Genomic DNA, 24,814 nt, shown 5'->3' on the forward strand with positions numbered 1-24,814 from the left:
ACTCCTAAGTAGCAATCAAAACCTGATGTGTTTATATAGATTTAGTACAATGTCTTAGGCTTCTCAGAGAAGCTACTTCTATGCTTTAATGCTCTACCAGTTTACACTGAGACACTTAATGGAAACTGAGGGTTGTTACTTAAGGCCATGGGGAGTGAAATGTTCCTTGTTTACCTTGCAAATTTTTGGAAACTAATTATTCCTTATATTATCAATATCTCATTTTGAATTTGGGGGATATTTTATCCATAGGGTAGAAACCTAAAAATAACAAGCCCCAAACCCCCATAACACACCTCCCTCCTCCCTCCTCCCTCCTCCCAACCCCAAAAAAGCCAAACCAGAACGAAAAAAAAACCACAAACAAAAAAAGCCAACAAAACCCAAACAAGGCAAATATAAGCAGCTGAAGACTGTGGACAACATATTTGGGGTAAGTGGAAAGGGTAAATTTGGTGCTGATCTGGGAGGCTCATGCTCGGGGTATCAGTGGTCACTGCTTGAGCAGAACACTGGTCAGGGCCTGAAGTGCCCAAGTGCTGCCCTTGGACACACACCATGTGCAGCTGGGACTGACCCGGAGGGCACCCTCAGTGCCTCCTCTTCAGGAGGTGTGGCAGGCTGAGCCCAGGGCAGGAGGTGCTCCAGACAGTGTCCCTGGGCCTGTCCCATGGTGACATGTGCAGCCAAGAGCCCTTAACAGGGCAAGGATGGGATGGAGGAGGAGGGACTGGTGCAGAAGCTCCAAGTCCTCAGCTGGCCGTGTCTCTTTGGGGAGCTGGTGGGTATACAGGGCTGAGAGACCCTCCTGGCTGCAGTGCAGCCCCTAAGCCTGAGGGAAGGGCAGGGATACCCCAGGAGCATAACTTCTCTCAGGATGAGGGATGGGGGCATCCTGGTGTGCTGAATCTCCAAAAGGGAGTAACTCTGGATCAAATATACCATTTGCGTTGCTGACACTTAGAGAATTCACAGTGGTTAGCATAAAAACCTGGCAAAGACCCTTGTGCTGTGACAGAGCTCTGCATCATATAGCACCAGGCACCCTGTTTCCTGGAGAGACCTGAACTCCGCTGTCACAATGGAGACAACACTTCAGGCTCCATTCTTGGAGCAGGAGGGCTGCTAGGATATAAATTTTTTCTCTTTGCCTACAAAACAGACAGGAGGAAATTGGTCTGATCTAGCAGCAGGAACTGGTACTTCCTCGAGCTGAACAGCTCAGTGTGTGTGGAAGGGGGTCAGACAGACTTGTTTCACTGACTGGTAACAAAAAAAGAAAATGCTGATTTCCTTTTACACTCCATGACATGGGAGTTGTATTTTTCATCTGTTTGGCTTTTTCCCCTAATGCAAAGATGGACTCCCAGGTTGAAGCTGTGAGATAAGTGCATGCTGCTCTTCTCCTGTGAAATGAGTTGCTGACCTCAAAGTCTGGGGTGAGGAGATCCACAGTGTGCCCTTCTCATGAATTTTCTTTAATCTAGAAAAGAACATTTGCCTTCCAGTGATGCATCTGTTTTGCTTTCCAAACTTGACAGTGACGCTGATCAATGTATTATTTGATGCAGTTTAAGAGAAAGTGGAGCTTATTAATGATTATTAATCCCTTGACATCCACAGGTGCAGGTGGGTGGTAATTTGGTTTCCTCCAGTGCATGAATTATTCACAGATTTTTTAGAATTTGTATGTAGACATTAAATTATTCTTCTGTTCCCAGATGAGATGAATGATGGAAACAAACATAAAAAACAAGAAACAAAAAACCATGCCTCTGCTCCAAAGTGAAAAGTCAATACATATTCTCATAATGGTTCCGGGGGTTATATGGTAGAGCTTTGGGTCATGGTAATCTGTCTAGAGAATCTGAGCAAAGGCAAGGAGTGGAGAAACACTTATGAAAAATATAAAGGAAAATTTAACAGGAATTAATGAACTCAGTGCTACTTGGAAGCTGGTCTGACATAGATATATATTCCTCCCGCAGACAGTTTCTTGGAGAGACAGTCTATTTTAGAGGGAGGTGGTTAGGCATAAAGTATAGCATTAAGACTTCAGCCTTGGAGGTATGATTGATTTATTTGGAAATGATGAGTGATTATGTCCTAATGATGTTTTGAAAGACATGAAGTGCATTCCACTATGTGGGTGACCCTTGGCTTTAAATTCCAAGAGATGACAGTTCCTGGGCACGTCAGTGAAGGGACAGAGGGAAACTGGCACACTGTGCCACTGTAATCAGTGTGAAACTGTGTCATCTGTTTGATTTCAGTAGCCAATTCTCCAAGAAACCTGAGAAAGCTGTAACTAGGGGCTTGGTGGTTGGGAATAGATTAACAGAAATACTTTCATTGTTCTTTATAGAAGTAGTTTTGATATTTTTTATACTTCCTGGTCTTTTGCTGAGAACCTGGATCTGTTTTGCTCTGTGTCCATTTTTTGTGATTCATTCTTTCTGGTCTGTGATACCTGGGTAGTTTGGTTATCCACCGTTCAATTGCTGTACCTCCTGCTAATACTGTGTTGTGGTGTTGTAAGAGAATCCACTTAGCTTAACAGCTCTGTGGCTGCTTCTCTATCCCACCTCATTTTCTGAAGGTGAAGATGCCAAATAAGCAATAGTTGTGATTCTTGGAGACCTCTGGGGATGTGTTTGATCAGAAACATCCTTGAAGACATGGATTTTCCTTTCATAATAGTTGCTGAACACAGTATAAAAAAATCAGATGTACATCTTATAATTCCATCCCAACAGTGTGACAATCATTGGCAAAAAATTTGGGAAGTCTTTACTGTTGGAAGTTATCTCTCTCCAACATGAAGAGATAGCATTAATGAATTATCTTGCTGTAATACTGAGAGTCCTTTTAAAATGTGAGGCTAAGAGCTTTTAAATTTAATTTATACCACAGGATCTGATTTCCAGCTACACAGATCTGTTGTGTTTTCGCTTGCACTAATTGCAACAAAGATGTAATAGTCAATAGTGTAACTGGAAGTATTATCTATAAGGATGTTTGCTGTTAGCTCATATCTCAACTTACTCTGCAACATAAGTGCTATATACAGATCTGAACATCACACTTTCAGAAAGAGAAAGATCAATCAGAGAGATCCGTGTAATAGTAGCCTTCAAATACCTGAAAGGATATTGCCATATAAAGGAATTTTACTTTTTTCCTTCGTGTCCTTGGTGCACAGCATATACTGCAACACAGGAGGTTCAGGACTTTGGTAAAGCTTGCTAATTATAAAGGCAGCAAAGCCTCAGTGAAAGTGGCATACAGTGGCATAGCTGTGGAGTCCACATTAATGAAACTTAAAAACAAGCCAGGAAGGAGTCTGTCTGGAATAGATATAATTAATAGGTGGTGTTATCTCTGCCTTGCTGACTTCAGTCCCTTCTCATAACACAAAATGATATTTCTTTCTTATATGTAATGTACTTTTCTCTTAAAACATTGTTAGTGGATTGTGTGTATTCAATTATAGTAATTTTTCAGTAAATTTCCCTTCCATTTTCTGTTATTAATAGTATTGTGCAGCTCTAATGTGTGAAGGCCATAATGCATATTGGGAGTTTTAGCAGGCTATAAAAGCCTGTAGGAAGTCCTCGTGCTAACAAGCCTACAGCCTGAATAATGAGCAGGTGAAAAGTACGAGATGGAGTACAGTAATTTTTGCAGAAAGCCATGTTTTCCTTAAAAAGCTATGACCTGAAAGAAGTCTTTTGAATCCAAGTATCAATTTGCTCTTTGAGGAACTTCAGTAAGGCTGGAGATGCCAATTTTTGCTGGATTTCTTTCTGTTTAGGGATCTTAGCAAATTTAAACTCGGAAATTATCTGTTGAGAGAGATGAGAGAAAGAAGAACAATGCAACACAGCCATATGGGCTTTGTTCTTACACATGGTTTGACTCTGTGGGGGACATCATTCTCCAGCCTGTCAAAACTCAGCATACAGCGAAAAGTTCTGATGTAATGGATTTTCTTTTTATGAGCAGTCAATTTGTCTGGAGCCCAGGCCTTTAAACTTGGCTGACAGGAAAATTCTCTACTGAGAATTGACTGGCAGACAAACAACATTGGAATTCTAAGTATTTCTTATATCTCTGAAGAATTTGGGTTTCCTTTATAATACCTTAATTATAAAAGCTATGCTTTTAGGATTGCTCTTAATTGAATACACTTGTTTATTTTCTTCCTGCCATGTGAGTTTCCCAACTCCAGCCAACTCTGTCTAGCCAGAGGTATTCCCTGCAGACTGAAAATCATTTAGATGGTTTATTTTGTTGTATGCCTAGTTCTTTGTATTCCAATCACCTGATTGACCTGAATCTGTCCAATGGATATATCAAATGTACTTGGATTCAGTGGTCTTTATGGGTCTCTCCCAACCTGAGATATTCTATGATTCCACTGTTTGTATAGAAAGGTCAATAAAAAGGATGACACTTAAAAACTGAGCTCCCAGCTACCACCCTTAAAAGTTCTTTCACTGCTTGAGATTCCAGCTCAGAAAGATGTAGGTGAAAATTAAGACAACTTTTAGGAGGAACTATTTGTCTAATTTGCAAGTTCTTACAGCGCTGCTGAAACAGCACTTACAGGAGGGTAAAGAAATGCTGCCTGCACTAGAGACAAGCTATGCAGCTAGAATCAAATGCTCGTGATGTCTTCTCCTGGCACAGCTTCCTCCGTGCTGGCACAAATGTCTGATGAACAAATGTCTCTGATCCCAGGGGGGAAATTTCTATCCCATCTGGTGCAGCTCCACATCCTTAGCTGTCAAACAGGGAAGTAAAGGTTGCTTAGCATGAATGACTTCGCTCATGGAGCTTTCTTGTTACTCAGTTTGTTTGTCATGCTGCATCTTCAGCAGCCTCTGAAACATTTTTACAAAGTCCTCTGTGGAGGAAGGAGAAAGTGTGGCTTTGAACAAATGTCTTTAAATGGAGAGTCATGTCTGTTTCTTCTTTTGATCCCACTGCCTGGCCAGTTTAGAGGCTGTAATGCAGTTCTGATGGATGCACTGCTTTACCTCCATCTTAGTAGCTTTGTCTACTCATCAATACATTGCTGATAAAAGAAGTATTTGTCTTTCATGATTGGGCATGCATACTGAAGCCCTGGCTGAAAGCCTTTTGTTTCTGCTTTAAGCATGGTGAAGGGAACAGACAATGGAAAAAATAAAATAGGTTTGATTGCAGCAGAGTTGTTTGTTTTTATTGCTTTGATTTTTTACACAAATTGACCAAAATGGAAATGAAGACTGTTGTTTTCTAGTGGGGTTGGTAAACATTCAGTAAGTTTTTTGAAGTTTCAGATTTTATGTAGTGAATGCGCACAGGAGCCTTGGAACTGGTCATTCTTGTGTGATATGTATTCTCTCCGATTCCACAATGAAAAATTGTAATAAAAGAACACAAAGATCTGTAATTCAGTGCTGCTTCAGAGGCTTTTCCTTTTGCTCTGAACAGATACTAATTGCAGAGATTTGACAGCTCTTGGGTATTCGTCACATGTACTTGCCCTTACTTTAGATGTTTAATTTAGTTGCAAAATAATTCTTCTTGAATTTGTAATTGTAATAATTGCCATTAATAACCTGGCAAGGTAGTTGGCCTTTGGCATTACATCAGGGGAAAACTGATAGTAAGATAGCTCTCGTTTGAAGATTTAGAGAGCTAGAGAACATCAGGGGGTCGGGGGCGGATGGAGGGGTGTTGAGGGAAGAGAATACCAGAAACAAGGCATCATGACAGGCATCTTGGGGTTTGCAATTGGGATTTATGCAACAGGCTTATGCAATTTGGCTGTGCTTCTTTGTAGAGGAAGAAGACAAGGTGTCAAATGCAAAAGAAATAACAGGGAGGATGAGGAAGGTGAAGGCAGGAGAGCGTGAAATGACAGGCAGATGGGAATATTTTGGAAGTAGAACAAAGCCCTGTGCTGAGAGCTGTATCAGTGGTGGCTCATGCAACAGCAAAGCAAAAAGTATTTTTCCACGGGTAGGCTGCCCATTTCAGTAGATGAATAACTCATCCACACTGAGGTGGGATGATCCTACTAGCGGAAGGGGTGGGCTTCTCAAAGCAGTACGTGTAACAGCAGCTGTCTCCCTTCCACTGATGGTCTGCTCCTGGTGCAGTGGCAGGGAAAGCAGTGGTGACCTTGCTCCGAGGGTGCAGGAGGAGCAGGGCTGCCCGAGTGTGAGGGGAGTCCTGAGCTGGGGGCAGCAGTGGGCTCTATCAGGAGCCCCAAGGTGATGCCCAGGGAGCCTGGCTGGGACAGCAGGGCGCCAGGGGCTTGGCCAAGCCAAAAGGGTGTCCTTGGGCCTGAAGATAGAGGTGGGCTGGAGGGAGCGGGGAGCCAGGGTAGGGAGAAAAGGCAGGTGGTCACAGAAATTAATGCTTGTCATTGCCACTCAGACTCAGGATTGCCCCTCCCTTGTGTCGGGAAGAATTAAAAGGTGGTCAGTCTTTTAGTGGTAAATGTGACCAACAACTGCCTAGTACGTTGTCTTCCATTTTTCTGAGGGTAGCTCTTCCTCTGCTTTTCACCTGATGGTGAGTAACACCCAAGTGATTTCAAGAAGCCAACTCGAGGACATAGTTATGAATAAAAAAGTACAAGGAGAGGTTTGTGCCTGATGCTGCTGACTGATGCTGCTGTGCCAGACAGCTGCTGCTGCAGTCATGGCTGGGCATGAGGGTAGCTGTGGCAGAGGGACTGAAGCTATAGGTCAGGGGGTCTCTGGAGCTCTCAGGAGCTGCATGCTTATCCTTATGTCCCTACCAGTCTACAGCCTTCTTGGGCATGGGCTGACTGTCACAACCTTTGAATCAGTAGGTACTGTTTTGGGACTGGCTTGGGACATGTGTGTTGTGGTTTTGTTTTAAACAAGGATGACAACTGGTCCCCATTCCTGCCCTTCTTGCTTACCTTGTGTGATGGTTATCAGTAGACCAAATATCGAGAGGAGAGACATAAGGGTCTATAAGTTAAGCCCTATCTGCAGTTAAGCCCTTCCCTGCCCTCACCAGTGCTGTGAGTCCTGTGGCCACTGGAGGCTGGAGAGGCTGCCTGGCACCTTGTCAGCACCTGGCAGCAGGACACCCTCACACCCCTGACTCTGGCCTCTAAAATTATGTCCAGACTGATGCAGCCAGTGGTTAATCAGGACACAGAGAGCCCTGGTCTAGCCAGTGGCCTGCCCAAAGCAATTTCCTTCACTTTGTTAGAAAGGAGAAGCATCTTTCCTCACTTCTCAGTGGAACTGGAAAAGTACAGTATGTAATTTTTCTACTGCCTGTGAGCAGAATTTGAATTCTTCTCTATTCTTTAAAATAAGTTTGCATCTCATTCATAGAAGTTAAAACGTTCCTTATTCACTCAATGAGGAAAAAATTCAGCTCTGCCTATCCCAAGCTGTCAAAGCATGCAAGAGCAGCAAACAGATTGTGGGTACCATTAGAAAGCATTAGCGTCTAATTACTTCAAAATGGACCACAAGGGAGGATGAAAGTTATCTATTCTTGGTGCTGCTGTTGTTTCATTTGTTGATAAGCACATCAGTCTTTGGCACTCATTTTGGCTGTGAAGGAGTATGATTGACTAATAAATGTGTGCTCCTTTGTAGTCAAGTTGCAGAATGTTGGAATATTTTTGTAGCAAAATCTTACTGGAGAATCTCAGAAACATTTTTTTCCCTTAGCAACACAAGTGGAATAAAAATATATTTCTATACTCCTCATTTTCAATACCTGGGCTGCTAAAGCAGCTGTGTATCTTTTTTTCATTTGCAGCACAGTCATTTGAATATGTGACCTCCAATTTCTGTACAGAAGTTGTAGCTTAAAGGGCAAGACCAGACTATGTACAGAGCGAGCAGAAATGATTTACTGGCTTTTAAATCCAAACTGATGGCCTTCATGTGGCTGTTGAGTCTGTGAACAATGGAAAGTCAATGGGTTTGGTTTGAAAAAGGATGCAATACCTTGATAAAACACAGCAATGTGTCACCCTGTGATGTTCTGGAACACAGTAAGTGTTTAATATGATTTTCTTCCACTTGAAAAAACACTGTCAATTTGCTCTTGGACACTTATAATTTGCTCCTACATAATTTTTCTTTCCTTGCTTCTACCCCACTCTTTATATGTCAGCCATTGCTTGATGAAAAGAGGTGCTTATTGAAAAAAAAAAGTCTGATCAGGAATGTAAACCCTTAGAAAATAAGATTCAATACTGTGGAAGAAAGTTTGCAGCAGCTCAGGGCAATGGCCTGTGTAATTGCCAGGTCAATCAAGCCATGAAGCAGAGGGCAAAGGCTTTGATTTCTACTCCTCCCATTCGCAAGTACACGCTGGGCTGTCATTGCCTTCAGCTCCTACCCTTAAAATCTCTCAAGCTGCCTTTCTGCTGGTGATTCATAGTGGGAAATAAACTTGCAATAAGAGCATTAGTATATATTTTGAAATCACATTCATTAAACTATGCTTCAGAAAAAGAAGTAAAATTTTCTCTGCTGGACATCTGACAAGAGACAACTTGTGTGACTTTGTAGGCTTTGATATTTAATTATTAGAAGAGGTACATTTTGTTTTCTTTTCATTGGGTTTTTCCTCACTGAGACAGTCAAAGTTATCAGTTGATTTCTCTAGGTTATCAGACACATGTTGAGATAGAGGGCAGGTTTTGAAGCAAATCTACATATAAAATGTGCTGCAAGTGTCTGATCTTTGGCAGTCAAACAAACTTAGCTTACGGGATCTATCTTCACCTGTAGACTGATTCCTTTCATTTCGTTTGTTTCTTTTTTTTGTTGTTGTTGTGAAAGCAAAACATGATAAGTTGGTCAGTGATCCAAAACTAGCTCAACTCAGCAGAAAAAGACAGTAACTACTGCTTGACTCCTGTGATCTATTTTAGCCCCAGCTGAGTTTTTAAAGAGTGATGTGAAAAGCCTTTAACATAGTTGTGTTTTGTTATACTAAATCACCTTCTGAGCAATCTCACAGAGTGGACAAAGACTTAGTGACCAGTGACGTAAACCTACTCGTCACATTGATGACAGCTTGTTGCCCCAGACTTGGGAAGGGTTAGAGTTACAAATCTGTTTGATTCACTTTCTGAAAAGAAATTAAAGAGTTTGGCAGTCAGCCTAGGACCTTACTAAACAATCTGAGAGAAAAAAGTTACTTTCTTTTGCTGCTTTCTCAAGGGATGAGGTGGAGTCAGTGCGGTTCAAATGAGCTTTGGAAGCAGTAGGTGTCTATTGTTTGGACCAGAGTCACTGGACTAAGGCAGGCAGCCTGCAACAGGGCTGCCTCAGGGATATGATTTTACCCAATAAACAAATTCACACAGAGAAAGGTTAAGGTCGGAAAGTTCCTCTGGAGACCATTTAGTCCCCTCCCCTGCTCAGGCAGGGTCAGCTAGAGAAGGTTGTCCAGGACTGGGACTCCAAGGAGGGAGACTCCACAACTCCTCTGGGCAACATGTTCCAGTGTTTGACTCACTGTAAAGCAATTTTATTTTTTCTGTTCGAGTGTAATCTCCTGTATTCCAGTTTGCACTCACTGCCTCCTGTTGACAAATACTGACAAAGTTCTTCCATATTTGGACATATCTGCTGAGGCTAATTTTCCTTTTTAGGTCCTAACTTTTAATTTTCTTTTTCTACTTACACTGCTAGCCATTTATTTGATTTCTGGGTTTGCTGATTCCACTCATTTTTTGAGGCTACAGTCTTGTAACTTCAAAATTCCTTTATTTTGCTGGGAATTTGTTGTCCTGTGAGGTGAAGGCCATAGGGTAACAGAAACTGTAAAATATACTTTTTCCATGTATAAGCAGCAGAACATGAAGGTCTGGAGGCTGCAAATAAGTAGCATGTAAAAAATAGCTGTCTTGATTATACTTATCAAAGCTGCTGCTTTGCCAACGTGTTGATCCTTGCCCCATTTTTTTCCTTTAGAATGTGTCTCTCAGTCACTCCTATGGTTTACTCTTTGGGTATGACCATCCAATGTTTTTCCTCAGACTAGAGAAGATTTTTATTCTCACTAACACTGTGGGGTGCACCTTTAAAATTTTCTACGTAACTATGTATATTTTCAGAAGACTTCTAACAGCGCATAGATCATCTTGAAGACTGAAAATTTGAGAAAACTTACCCTCATGAAAAAAAAAAAAGGTCAGTTTAAAAAAAGTACCCAAAAAAATAATATTTTTCCTCTTGAGTGCTTTTGGAAAATAGTTGTCATTTCTTGGAAGGGGTTAAAAAAAATCAATATTTTTTTTATTTTTAAATTTCATCAGAGCGTTTCCTCCATGTGATAAATTTTTCTAGAGAAGCAGGAACAGATTCAACCCCTATTCTAGGATTTACCTCAGATTTCATGAATATAAAAATATATATTGATTTTTCTAAAAGCAATTACCATAGCAGAAGCCAGAAGGATTGCTGTCTTGATTTTGCATCCTTTAAAATCCTAATTACAAATTTGATCTGCCACTCCATTTGAATTTTAAAAAAATATTAACCACTTAGCTTGGAACTACATTTGTGTTTTCTAAAAATGTTGTTTCCTTTTGCAGAAAAATAGCAATATCTTTTTTTTTGGTGGTTTAGCTAATATTTCCCCATCTGTGCTTTGCTTCTGCACTCTCTTTGTGGGAAAACTGAAGTCACAACCAGAATGCCTGGCAACAGAAGCAATGGACTTGATATTTATATTAGAACTGTAACACATGGACATCTGTTGTCTCTACCCTTTAAAAGATATTGCTTCCAAGGACTAATATTTGGCTTTTTCAACTGTGGGCTGCTGCTGATAGGTAAGGTTGGTGGGAGCCTTTAAAGAGACTCCACTGTAGCCCATGGTCCCTGCCCAGCAGATGCCCCGGGGCAGATGGATGGACAGACAGACAGAAGTGGCTTTTACCAGCCTGGGGGCTGAGGCAGTGCTGGGTTGGCCTCCTTGAAGTGCTGAGGCAGAGCTGAGTGACCCTGAGCCCTCTTTCTAGTTTGCTGCTGATTTGCTGAGAGATCACTTCCTTCTGCCTCTGTTTTCTTACACATAAAATAAGAATATTGAAACCAGTCTCGTTTGATCAAATATTTTGAGCTCTACTGAAGGAAATGTGCTGGTCTTAGAGGTCTTCATCAGTAAGACATGCACCTATAAAAAAGAGAGGGCCAAAGAAATTTCAGTACTGCAGAACAACAGTGACAGGAAGGATGCATTCAGCAAGAGATTAGTATTCACCCTTAATATGTGTGTCTAATAATTATTTTTCTCCTGATTTAGAGTGAGATTTTTGTGGCAGTTAGCTTTCTGTTCTAAAGCAGTTTTGAATGAACAGGTGGGCTGGCATGTCTGCACTTTACCTTTTCCTTTGGGAGCTTAATACCTGTTATCCCAAAATGTCTGTACGCTGTGTTGGCAGTCTCATAGGAACTCAGTGAGTGGTGGGTTCAAACACACATATTCATACAGCAGTTGAATTACAGAGTGTTGAAGATGTGGATGTTGCACTGTTTATTATCTTCCTTCTGGAAGGTATGTTTAAGGCTTGAACCCTGAACTGTGATAATAAAAATGCCTCACTGGGGATGCCAGGATGAGATGGAAATACCTATTCCTGGCTACAACCGAAACTGTGTAGCCTGCCCTTAGAGCAAATGCAGCAGAGATAAGCCTGTTCTCTTCCTAAAGAAGTGTTGGATAGTCTGCATACCTACTCCTGCATTATTACTAGGAGGTAACAGGCTTAATTACCCAGATGAAAAGCAAAAGCACCCTGTGCACAGACCTTTTCAGGAGGCACGGGAGCCAGGCTGCACCCAACCAGGGTTCTCCCTTTCTGCCCTACCTCAGGCTGCAGATTGGTTTTGGCTTAGGGAAGTTTCTTTGTGGCATTTCTGCTTAGGTAAGAACATTTTTAAGCGGTAGGCTGAGGGGTAAACTGTAGCACGGGGAAGATGGGAAGAATGTGTCACCCCGTTTTCTTCCCACAATTATTTTATTTAATTTTCAAACGCCATCTAAGACAACATTAGGGATTGTGATGACCAAATATTTGTCTAGCAGGGGTTAGCTTGTACTGCCTGTATTTCTTCTCTCCTAGCTACAGCACTGTACACTTCCACCATCTCTGCAGTACTTCCTGCTTAGAAATGAGAAGCTGTCAGTCTTGAATGAGCTCTATGTTAATGTATCGGGTGTGGGGACGAAGGAAGGCAAAATTATTTCTATGCAGTGAGAGGTGGGAAAGTTACACTGTTCTTGTATTAAGAGGCTTGCTTGCAGTGCTCAGGCAACAATACAAACAATAGTAGGAAAGAAAAAAACTGCATGAAAAGTGAGACAGGGCATTTCACAAAGGCTATGATTCAATGATAACCTCGACCTGAAATGTTTGGGAACTGACTCATGGATCTATAACTCTTAAATCACTGAACAAACCAACACCAAATAAAAGAGTTAGAGGTGCAGACTTCTCTGTGAGAAGTTTGTAAAATCCTTGATGTGCTGCTTTTCACCTTGGAAAATCTTTCTCTCCTCCCCTGTACACACCTATGCCAGCTGGTAATTGCCTGAGCTGGAGGTGTGCCATAGCCCAGCACCTTACAGTCCTTCATCTGGTTCAGAGGTTACTGATCCTGAAGTGTCCTAGAAATTAGAGCAGACAATGCAACAAAGCACTGGGGTAACAAAACTGTCCTTTCTTTGGTGAATAATGCTTGTGGCATTTCAATTGCATTGTATGGGTTAAAATCATCAACATGGAAACAGCAGTTTATTTCATCACCAGCAAAACTAACTTACTTGTCTTAATTCATTGGGGTTTTTAAAGATAAAGGTGCAAACCTTCTAATTAGGGGAAAAATATATTTTGTTAAGTTAACAACCAATCTGAGAAACCAATTATTTGTGTATCCCTATGTCATATCATCGTTGCAGTTGGTGCCAAGCTGTTTTAGTTCAATGTCATTAGCACAAATTGTAATCTTAGCCATATTAATTTGGAGTTTGCTGATCTTTAAGCCTCTTTTGTAATTGGCAAAATTCTGAGGAAAAAGCCTGTGACAGAAGCTTGCAATAAATATAATTGGTTGCAGACAATCTCTGCTGAAAACAGGTAAAACTTGTGGTAGTAAATAAATGTGAAATGGTGAGTAGGAACTGGGGATTGGCTAGTTCATCAGCTGAATAGTTTAATGAAACAGTTGATTTAGAACTCTGTCCACAAGGCTTGGACTAAAACTCCTGTAATAAATCTGAATCATGCATTGATGGCCTTGGTGAAATTAGTTTTTTTTGCTTTGTAAGATTACATATTTGATGAACAAAAAAAAAAAATTGAATTGTTACGGTTTGCTTGGATTTCTCTGAGACATTTGGCTATAAATGCCATATGACCTCTGATTTTTGGCTTTGGACAAAAACTCCAAAACAAAAATACCCTACTTAGATAACACAAGGTGTTATGAGAAAACGGATAAATTCAGAACTGGTCTACTTGCTGGCATACATCAACATAGATGTTGATGGGGGGCTGTTTGTGAGTTTCTAGCAATGGATGTTTCCTGATTCAGCTTGCTGAATGTTTCTGCCATTTTACCACTGATTTGAAACCTGAGGTAATATATACCTTGCAAATCACTGAGTAACAAACATTAAATATGAGGCTCCTGAGGCACTAATCAAGACTGTCTACTTGTATGACTGCTTTGTTGATGTGCCTCTTGATTTAGCCAACAGTAGGGTAATAAGGGTCTGCTTAACAGCTGATACTCTGCCTTGGAAAGCAGTAGGTTAGAATAAGATAAGAGGTAGCTTGGGAAGTCCTGTCTTTAGCTGGAGCTCTGAAGGAATGCCTGGGGCAACTAGAGGCCAGCAGGATTTTGAAAAAGAGAAACACTTGGTTTACAAATAATGTGCCTGCTTTGCAGTAAGAATTCCTTATGTATCTTGCTTGTGAAATTCAAGAACTCTTGTGAAATTCAGGAACTCTGCTCTCTTCATCTCCGATGCTGCTGCAAATGCCTAAGCTGAAGGAAAATTTGTACATTTCTGCAAGTACCAGACTTTGTAGGCAGCCCAGAGATAAAAGCAAAGATGATGCATCTTCATTCAAAAAGGTGTGATATGTTTGGGGATTTTTCATTGCTGTCTTCCTTTCCTTCCAGTGATTAGAGACAAATATTTCATGGAATAGGCTGATGATTGGTGGTTGGAAGGAGATCAAGCAAATCTAAGACTCTTTCTTTTGAGAAGCAGATTTCTAGCCACTAGAACACCTCCTTGAAGTTGCAGCTGCGCACCTTTCTATCTCTTTATTTCAGCAGCTGGTGTAGTTAGGTTATTTCAGTGAATCACTTGCTAATTTTCTACAGTATAATTGCTTGATAGAAAATATTTTTAGAGAGATATGACCTCTCAGAAGCTTGTCAGTGCAGCTTAGGACCAGTCTGTTCCTGTGACACATGAAATACATCCTAATCCATTAGGGTCAGATGAACTGGACACTTACTCACAGGGGTAGGGTCTGCAGCCAAAAGAATTTATACTGATTAAATGCTTTTTTAGAACTCTTTGCACGAATTTCTAACCTTTAAATAAGTCACCCCTTGGGAGATCACTGATGACACAGCCACTTGTCTCAAAATTCAGCCGCTTGATCTTTATTGAACTTGATGAGCAAACATTTAAATGATAATTGAGACACTAATTAAATGTGGTGCCTGTTTTCGTGGTTGAGAATTGAAAGGAAAGACTAAATTATTTAATGACAATTTGGGGTATTACAGGTCCAGATCTTTAGCAGACTTGGAAGAAAGAAGGGTTTGTTCAGATGTTTGAGCTGTCTGCTGCTGCTGCCTAGTGCTCAGAACATCACAGTTGATCCCCTGGCATCACAAAAGCATCAACTAGGAGCCCAATCACCATAGTTTGCTACTGAGTGCCAGGACACTATATTTGCTCTGGTGAGCAAAATCGAACCTTGGTTTTGTTTTGCCCTTTCTTGTCATTTTTATTGTGCAATCTTGACACTATTATCTATGTCTGCATTTGTAAGTTCACATACGTTTTTAAAACATGAACTGGCTCCTGACTGCAATCAAATTGTTTAATTTTGTATTTCAAATTATTCTATATTTCCTTAATATCAATTAGTTGCTTCTTCCTGCATTTCCCTGCCCTTTATTGCTGTTCATGTACATCCCTACATTTCTGCTCTTTTTCCCTATAGAAATACTTATGGCATCTGTTAAGGTGTGAGGTTATTAGATCTAACCAAAATGTCTCAGGCTCTTTAGTAAGTCACATCTCACTGTATTCACAAATGACTTTAGGTGACTATTCCTCCCAGTGCAGTTGCGTATCACTGCTACCCTGTCTGTCCAGGAAGCAGAAAAGTGAAACTCGTGCTTGGCACTTCCATAGGGATCTCTGAGGTAGGTAAAAATTTCATCATTGCCGGTGATTTGTGCCCTGTGCAGAACAGATTTGTTCAGCAGGCCTGACAATACTTACGAGCTTGGTACAGTGCCAGTTTTGCTTCCTCCTTTCCTATCCTTTCCATACCAACAGTGTGCAGCAGACCAATTTCCTTCACTGGGGGGAGTCAGGAACTGCTATGGGAACAGATGCTAGGGAAGCAGATGGGGCAAGAGTTGGTTTGGAGCAATGACAACTCCGTAACCTTTCAGCGTCAGCCCGAGATTGCAACTTTCCCTGTATTCCCTAGCAGAAGGCAAGTCCAGGCACAGGAGAAAGCACAGGCTTAGCCCTGCTCTCAAGCAGTGGTAGGTGGCAGCTGGGCTTATTGAGCACAGCGTGCTGGCCCTGAAAAGGCAAATCCTGCTGAAGCAGGGCTTTTCCTGTGTTAGAAAGGAAGCACTTCAGGCTTTTTGAAGAGTATGGCCTCACAGGGCCTACCAACCCAGCAGCAATATGAACTCTTGTTTTACATGTGCTGAAACAGAGGCTCTTTGTGAACTGATCAAAAGTTGCTTGTCTGGTAAGGGACATTGACTCCCATGCCATTCTGTAAAATTGAGTGACAAGTGTGTGTCCCTGGCCACCCAGAAGGCCCAGGGCAGAGCAAGGTGTGACACAAAGATGCGCAGCCTCCCAGCCATGCAGCTGACATGCAGCTCCCCATGTGGAGCACAGCTGGGCTCTCCTCCATTTCCACAGGGGCAAAGTCAGGCGTTTTGTTCCTCTTTGTCTTTCGTTGTGGGGCAAGGGGATGTTTGGTGTTTGTGTTTGCACATTTTGGAGGGAAAAAACTCCCAAACAACAACAATATGTTCTCCACCGTGATTTATTTGGATGTTTCATAATATAGTGGAGAACTTCAAAATTCTAAGGACATAAGTCTTCAGTAGCTGAATTAAATTTACTCTTTCAGCTAAGTAACACCCCGTTTAAATGTTCTCAATTGAAAATCAGGATTTAAAACATGTAATGAGGCTGCAGGGAGTTTCTTCTTTCAAAGTATGTATCCCAGATACCCCAGGTGGTCTCTTCAGGATGCGTTACAAAATATTAACTATGGCAAACTATGGGGTTAAGGCCAAACAAGTGCTTTTTGGGTCACACATTAATTCTTTCTGGTGACTGATAAACAAGAAGATTGTTAAGATTAAGAGGTCCCTTCCTTCAGACCTGGCCAACTGACTATCAAAATAATTTATATTTTTTCAGCCTGAGCTTTACCTTGAAATATGTTTTAGTTAATGGAATTTCCTCTTCTGAAGCTGAATGACTGTTAACACAGAATCTGACTCAAACGCTGCCTTCCTATGCATAATTTATTTATCAGGGAGCCAATGATAACATATTAGCATGTACCTGAAGATGCTTGGTCCCATTGTGATGAGAGGCCTTAAGAGCAATGGCATGGATGTGATGGGACTGGAAATAAAATGAATGTAATTGTACATTTAGTGCATTTGTTCACAGAGCTCCCAAAATTTTTCTTTATTAAGTGACTGTCACTTGAGAAGCAATAGAAGAGCAAAAATAAATGACTTTGTACAGCACATCTTGGTTTGCTGTATTACTCTTCAACATAAGATTTTACCTTGTGTCTCAGGACCACATGAATCATAGTGAAGGGAAGCTGACAGCTTCCTAATATTCTTTTTGCATGAGCCTGTCTATCCCTTTTCTGTCCATTCATCCAAAACCCAAAATTAAACTAAACAAAAACCCAATGTGGTATTTGGCTGAAATACTTTTCTGCATATGTACATAGACCTAAATCAGAGACTTTTCATAAAGTACTGTGTGTTGGGTAGCTTGGAATAAAAATACTGTTCAGCTGATGGCTCATGCTGGTGGTACCTGTCATGTGTGTCAAGCGTCAGGTTTTTCATGGTGCTAAGTGGAAGGTGAATGCCAAGTGGGCCTGTGTGTGTTACCAGCTGTCAGGCTGAACTTGAGAAGCATGATTAAGGTATCTCCCTGCAGGAAGCTGTTCTGTCAGCTGGATCACAGTGTGGAGATGCTGTGATTTTCTGTGGTGGACAAAGGCCAGGCTCCTCTGAGGAGATGTGGTCAGAGCAGAGCTTTGCAGTCTGCTGCAGTGGTCAAGGTTCCTAATGTGACACTTGTCACCAGCCAACTGCACATTCTCCAAGATGGGAGAGTAGTTCTGAGAGTTAGTGCAATATTAGCACAATATTAAAATATATGTCACTGTCACACATTGGGCATTGTAGATTTACAGCTTAAGAAAAAATCAGTATCTATTGCTTGAGAAGACTGATATCAGCTGATAAAGCTGATTTGTGTCATTATGAGAAGTCCAGTCTCATCCAGAAAATTGTGGAGGAGCAGGGATGGGTCAGCAGTTGACAGTTTGGAGAAGAATGTCACAACCTATGAATATGTTTTCTTACATCATGAGTGCTAGGAGACAAAGATGAAAACCAGCTGATAGGATACAGGCAACCATTACAGAGGAAATACTGGATGTCAGAAGAGGGGCAGGAAGCAATGCCAAGGTCCAGAACACCTTTGGGTGCTGCAACCACCTGAAACCTCCTGAAATCGCTTACCACCACTCAAACCGCTTTTAATAAACAGGTAACTAAAATTCAAGCACTTCCTTTATAAAGCCTTTTGGTTTCAGGAAAGTGAATCACTGTCTGACAGTTTGGTGGGAGGTTATTCATCCAGGATTGCTTCACTCCTTCGTGGAGATGCTTGGTGAGCAGCTCTGCACACTGGCAGGCTGCTTCAGCTGGGCACGTACTCCTACAAGTGCCACCTGCTCTGTTATAATCTTTGCCTCGCTGAAGTCGCCAGCATCTTTCTGCTTGATCTGCAGGGTAGCTCCCTCACGTTGAACTTGGCTGCTCTTTTAGGAGAGTAACAGTTTGAGGAGCTGTTTGGCTCAGTAGCACTTGGCAACCTCGGGAAGCGAATGCATTCAGCTGGGCAGTGGGCACACGTACGTTTGAGGGGGGCTGCTGTGTGCCCCATCCTGCAGTGTTAGTTCACAGCGTGCCTGTGCCTCGGAGGCACTCACTGTGCAGCTGACACAGCCCTCAGGCATCAGGCAGCTGGGGAAATTGCCACAGAAGCTTTAGCAAGAAAGCACATAATAGCCAAAGTCGAAGGGTGAATTGAGATACAGTGGGGGAGGCAGCTATTATGTTCTAGCTCTCTTTAAAAACCATTCTGAGACGTGTTAGGTATTGTGTTGTGTTTGTTGCTGGATTTAAGACTGCTGACTGCCAGGCAGTGAAGGTCACTTTGTGCTTCCTTCTTTAAGGCAAGTTGCTGCTGTTTATATTAACAAGGGAGCAGCAGTACTGGCTAACTCCTGGCATGTTAACCTGCATCTCTCCCGGGCAGCAGGCCTCTGCTGCGCTCCCTCAGGACCTGTATAGTTGGAGAGTTGTATATCATGTAGGTGTCAAGCCCAATTGGAGCTTCCTTGTCAGGATGTGTTAAGGCAGCTGCCTTGCAATTTGTGTTACAGTGTGCATCTCTGCCAATAAACTACTTTTGCTCTCCCTTGTGCTGCGTCTGCCGTCTGCAGGGCTGCTGGGAGAGCTGCCAGAGAGAGAGAGCAACTGCAGGCATAAAGGTGGCTGGGTGGCACCTCTTGTAATCTGTGTTCTGCATGATGTATTGATTGACTTTGTGGATGGATCCCAGGGGTTGAACACAAACAGTATGTACCAGAGCATGACATTTTAATCAGAGACAGGTTTAACTACTGGGAGCAGCTCGGGTAATGTCTACTTTAAAAAAAAAAATTAAAGAAAGAAAATTGCACCAAAAAAAAAAGGGTGTATGCTGGTTATTGCTTAGGAACTCTGTGTAGCTGTGCAGTTAAACATGAGATACAAATGAGTAGGTTGTGACAGGACCAAGAGCACTTTGAAGTAAAGCTGTAGTAAGTGTAAATTGGGGATACAAGACACTGAAATAAGCTTTTTGCATGTGCATGCGCAGACACCAGGGCCTAAGCAGTAGATCCTGGTCAGTGCAGCACCATTCCTGCCAGCCAGCTGTAAAATCACTTGGCTCAGGGGATAGAAAGGTGTTCATGCTGCAGCAGGTTGGGCTGGCAGGGAACTAGAGACATTTAAAAGAAGGTGGCTGGAGTTTTCTCTGTCTTTGCAATGATAGGGAGTTGTGAGAAAGATGGAGCTCTTTTGGGGTTGGGTCAGCTCGCCCCAGCAATATCTTGAGTAAAGACTGCCTCAGAAACACCAGGGAATGTTATCCTCCTTCTTAGCCTGTAACACACTGTGTAGCAGACTTTAACCTTCTATAGTAAAATCTCAGGGTCCCTGAAGAGCTCTGTTAACCTTGAAAATCTGTGTGGTATGTTGCTTTCTACCTGCAAAGTAGAAAGCACCTCTTATTCACAGGCATGAATGACACTGAGTCTGGTCCAGAGGCAGACTTGAAAGGACATCCATCTGCTGTTTGTGGGAATTTAACTGAGCAGAAACTTCTGAAACACCAAAAACAGAGAGAATAGCAGAATTATTCCCAAAGCGCTGCCTGCCTTCTAATTGCTGGCCATCTCCTTTTGTGAAAAGAAGCAAGAGAAAGAGTTCACACAAGCACGAGTGCTTTCAGACTTCTCTTCTGGGGAAAGCAGTTGTCTTTCTTCTCTTGTTTTTGGACGCTTAAAATGAGGAAAGCAACATATCAGACTGGAAAACCAGTCAATGTTACCTTGGTATCTGATGATCAAAGGTATGACCCCCCTCTGCTGTGCCCTGAGAACAGCAGTAACTGTTTCCTGAGGGAACAGCACTTAGTTCAAAGCAGGAAGTGTCCCTTCCCTCCCTGTGTGGCCACACAGACCAGGAGCTGCCTGCCTGCCTGCCTTGGGAGAGCAGGGTGTTTAGCTTTTCCCAATAGAAAAAGGGCAGCTTAACCAGTTCTCCTCTGCCAATAAAAAGAAGCAGGGAGATGAGTCTCAGAGAATGATTATTGCCTGGGTAGTGGCATGGCTGGCACCTATTTCCTTGTGAAGAACCAGTGGGCTACAGTTATTAAGTAGTAGGAGTTTTTAAAATTCATGGTCAGCTTTACCACTGGGCTTCCTTTCATCATTTGAAAAGTCTGTGATTTTGTTCGGACTACTATAGTTTAAATGCAGAAAATAATAGAAGCTAAGAGAAAAACTGTTTGTTCTTTGCATTCAACTACCATTTTACTGTGTGCATTTTAATGCTCAAAATGTACTGGCTGCTGGCTGGCATTTCTATCCTGTTGTAGTGCCTGGATTCCTCTCGTGTTTCTAATGAGGCGCAAAGTATAGAGAACATAATTGACAGGAAAAAGCTGCAGTTTTTTTAATGACCAGAATCATATATATTTTAAAGCTCTATCCTAAGGTTACAGCACAACAAAGCAGGCAATGTCTCTTTCATCTGCAGTTTACTTGAAAACTAGGACTGAATTTCAGTCTCCCCAGGTGACAGAAAGCAGCAGAGAGCCCCCAGTACAAAAGCAAAGACCCAGTCACGCACCATCCAGCACTGTAGAGTCTATGTGAGCTGTCTTCCAAGAATATGGGGATACCTTTCTTTATAGGAGTAAAGCAGATAAGGGAAGGACTGTTAGAGAGCCAAATGAGACAAAAGGAAATGAAGGAACAATTAAAATGAGTCAATACTGTGAAGCTATTAGGTGAGGGCATTACAATATCTGATGTGAGAGATCTTAACTGGGACACATGTAACATTTGCCCCCAACTCACCAGGCAAAGGGTTGCACTGACTTTGCTGTTAGAAATGATGAACAGCATTGGCTCATCTAAGTTCTTAATATAGATCACACCTTTTGTATGAATTTTCGCACGGAACTCTGGGGCAACTTTCTGAGATGAGAATTATTTTTTGTCACCTGCAAATTGCACTTTTGTGAGGAGTTATACCAAGGAAAAAGTAGGTGAGATGTTGCTGGGGCAAGCTGGAGCACCAAGGCTGCACAGCTGACAAATGAGATTTCTGTCAAGGTGAGGTGTAGAGAAAAAAAAAAAGAGCCAAGTTCAATTCCTGGTGATTCTAACAGATTGGTGAAACTGCAGGCTGTCATTGGGAAAATCCTGTTTCTCAGACAAAAATAGACAGGGCACACTAACATGAAAATACCAGTGTGAATCGGCATCTGAATTATGTTGTTAGGTTTAAGTAGTCTTTACTTGGATGTCAGCAAAGGGTTAAGACAGTGTTTTTAGCAAGCTCATGGTTACTGCTTGCATTACAGTAACATAACAGGCATGTTCAGGACCCATTACACCAACTGCAGTTTGTACAAGCAGCATACATTGAAGGTATTGTGTAAGTATGCATATATATTTGGCAAAACCCCCTGAGAACCATAAAATCAGTTTGGAGAGAGGAATGACAAGAAAGGGAATCAAAAGAACTGGCTCATATTCCATCTGTAGAGTTGCACTTCAGGGGAAAAAAAATAATCCAAACCCAAAAAAACCCACTAAATAAAGCTCTGGGTTTCTCGTCCCATAACCTTGTGTCCTGCCTATTTTGTGAGAAAGTACTATTGGAAATATTCAGTGGCAGAGAGTCCATGCAGTATCAGGATTTTTTTTGCTCTTTCTGGTACATGGCAGAGTTGTTGTGTGATGATGGAGCAGAAGCAGCCCAAAGGCGTTTTATATTTTCTGCACACATGGTGTTGGCACATGAGTTTGTTCCTTGTGCTTGAACTTCCACTAAGTCAATGCATGCTGGACTACTAAAAATGTAACAAAATTGAATTTGGGGCAGGCAAAACCGATAAGAGATTTGCTGCCACTGGGAGTGTGAATCAGACCTTTTCTGCAGCAGAGTTGCAAACATTACCTGAATGTTGAGTGCACCAAGAGCTGATCACAGAGACAGCAAACTTCTCTGCTTGGTTGCAGCTCTGATCTGATAGTGGGGAGTACCTGTTCGTTTGCGTACTTAAACAATTGCCTGCAAACTAGCAACAAAATGAAGTATCCATGATGCTTTTGACAACTTTGAGGTAGGAGAGCACAATGAGCATGGCAGCTATAGATGTATGTGCTGATATTAAGCAGTGCTTTTTGAGATAGTGCAGTGGATTTAGTTCGTATTTAAGTAAAGCCTTGGACTATCATTTCTGAGATATTTTCATGTCTACCTTTGATCTAAAATGTGTTAATCTAATGAGTGGGTAGAGAAAATGAGTTACTATGGGAACGACATCTTTCTCTAACTTGCTGCCCCAGCTGGCTGCTCTGGCAATCGAAGCACGCCGCAAAACGGAGCAAGGCCGCCAGAGACAAACGTGCATTTCAGTCTGAGAGGGAGCTTTGGAGGTTGGGTTTGGGGTACAGAGGATACCAGCAGACCTCTGGGAGTTGCATCGTGTGCTTAAAGCAAAATGAGAGGAAGAGGAGTGAGCTGGCACCTGATTGTGAAAAGGAAAAAACCCCAAAAAGTGAGTCACCTAGTGGGAAGGAGACAAAGGCTCTGCTGCTGCATTTCTTGGGGTGTAAGTGATAAATGATTAGGGCCAGCTGTTAAAGCTTGAAGCTTCTCAATCTGTTCTGGTAGTCATTAATACGGTATTTTATCATTAAATAGCTCCATGATCTGCAGTCTCTTCCTGTTTTCTGCTGCAGAGTCACAGAAGAAGCCATAAATACGAAAAGCACAGGTGTGTCTTCCTCTGACCTGGAGAGCAGTGGTACCTCCAGTGGTGGCTCTCTGCCCATGTGCTGTTGGCTGGGAAGCAGCATCCTGTATTGGTATTAAGTTTCCTCTGTTTGCACCTCCCTAAAATCTACTGCACAGTGTAATGCATGTGGAGAGGAAAAAGCTGAATTTCTTATTATTGCTCATGTAATTAAGGGGAGAACTTTTCTCTGAGTGGAAATGTTTTAATCTTCTCTTATTTGATTCCTGTCTTTGGTCTAGTGCCTGAACAAGGCAAAGGAAAAAAGAGGTGAGCATCCTGCCTCAGCTCACTGCAGCATGAGAGCATTGGGTGGGTGCTCACCCAACTTCAACACTTACAGGTAAGCAGGAATTATTTTCTCTGGGCAATTTGTTTCTTTGATACCTTCATTCCTTACTATCCAATGTGTGTCATTTATTTTGCCTACTTTCTCAGGAAAAGACTTGTACAACTTATGTGGTTAAATAGAATCATGATCCAAGTATTTTGATTTACTTTTTTTTAATAAAAAATAATTGAAAAACAATCAGTGAAATACGTGTTCCGGATGAATATCAACAATGTAAATCACAACAGTAGACATTCAAACATTATCAAAGGCCTGCAACTTTTTGAATTTCCAGTTGGGTTTTGACTACCACTCTTCTATTTCAATGTCTGTCTCCAGAGTCACAAATTTTTGTACCTTTTTATTTTTTTTCAAGCTGACTCCTGCCCTCAAGGTCTCTTAATATTCCCTTTCTTGCTTTCTAATCTGGCTGATGGTCAGCCTAAGGAAGCTTCATCATTGCTAACTTCCTCCCTGCACTATGAGCTTTTGGGTGAGGCCTTCTCAGACAGCTGAAGGTCTTACACTGACCCAAGTTATGTCAAGGTTACTCTCCTGGCTGCTGTCCAGTAGCATCCCTGTGGGGATCACCTGCCCTCAGACTGGTACCTGCCCCATTTTTGTCACTGAGGCTTTGCTGCTCCATCTGTGGCAGTGGTGCTCAGATTTATCTGATTTGCGTCGCTACAACTAGAACTTTGTCTCTCTGATGCTGTTTCTGAGGTTTAATGTTCTGATTATTATAAGACTTGTTTATTTGCTAATTTTGTATGTATGCATCCCTACTGGAAACCTCAGGGACTTTTCTAACTTTCAGTTCACCTGCTCATGAGTGCCTAGCTGGGGTGGCCTGGGCTGCTTTTTCACATCTCTATGCAGCAAGGAAAGTCTCTCACTGTCTTCTGTGCCACAGGCACATCCCAAAGCTCAATAGGGTCACACTATGCCTTTGAAGCAAGGATTTAAAACAACTGAGGCCGCTTTTCTTCCATTTTGAGCCTCACTGATGAAAACAATAGCAATAACTAAAGTACCCTGAGTTCAGAGTGTTGCAATACTTGCCCTCCCAGTCTGCACAAGTGCAACTGCAGCATCTCCCTACCCGCCTTCATCAACTGTGCCTCTCCACCTCTGGCACGTTCCCAAACTCTTCTCCAGAGAGCTTTCTATGATGCAAAGAGGTCAATAATACAAATAATTAATGTCAAGTGGCTGCCAATAGATACTAGGTCTAAAAACATAGCACATGTAAACCCATATTAATTAATTGCA

At 42.0% G+C, this 24,814-nt stretch overlaps 1 protein-coding gene and 1 long non-coding RNA gene across 4 annotated transcripts in view; both read left to right on the forward strand.

Annotated features, from left to right (window-relative positions):
• The window catches only part of NECTIN3 (nectin cell adhesion molecule 3), a 118,358-nt gene that overhangs the window by 87,265 nt on the left and 6,279 nt on the right, over positions 1-24,814 (forward strand). The gene's annotated exons all lie outside the window — the stretch shown is intronic.
• On the forward strand, positions 966-24,682 carry LOC113949797. The gene is made up of 7 exons (XR_003528574.1): positions 966-1,266; positions 1,359-1,439; positions 10,127-10,202; positions 14,826-15,002; positions 15,372-15,473; positions 17,936-23,193; positions 23,454-24,682. It is a non-coding gene; the product is annotated as an uncharacterized LOC113949797 (long non-coding RNA).

This window comes from Corapipo altera, unplaced genomic scaffold (assembly GCF_003945725.1).
Source record: "Corapipo altera isolate COAL_440 unplaced genomic scaffold, ASM394572v1 58, whole genome shotgun sequence".
NCBI classification, from domain to species: Eukaryota; Metazoa; Chordata; class Aves; order Passeriformes; family Pipridae; genus Corapipo; species Corapipo altera.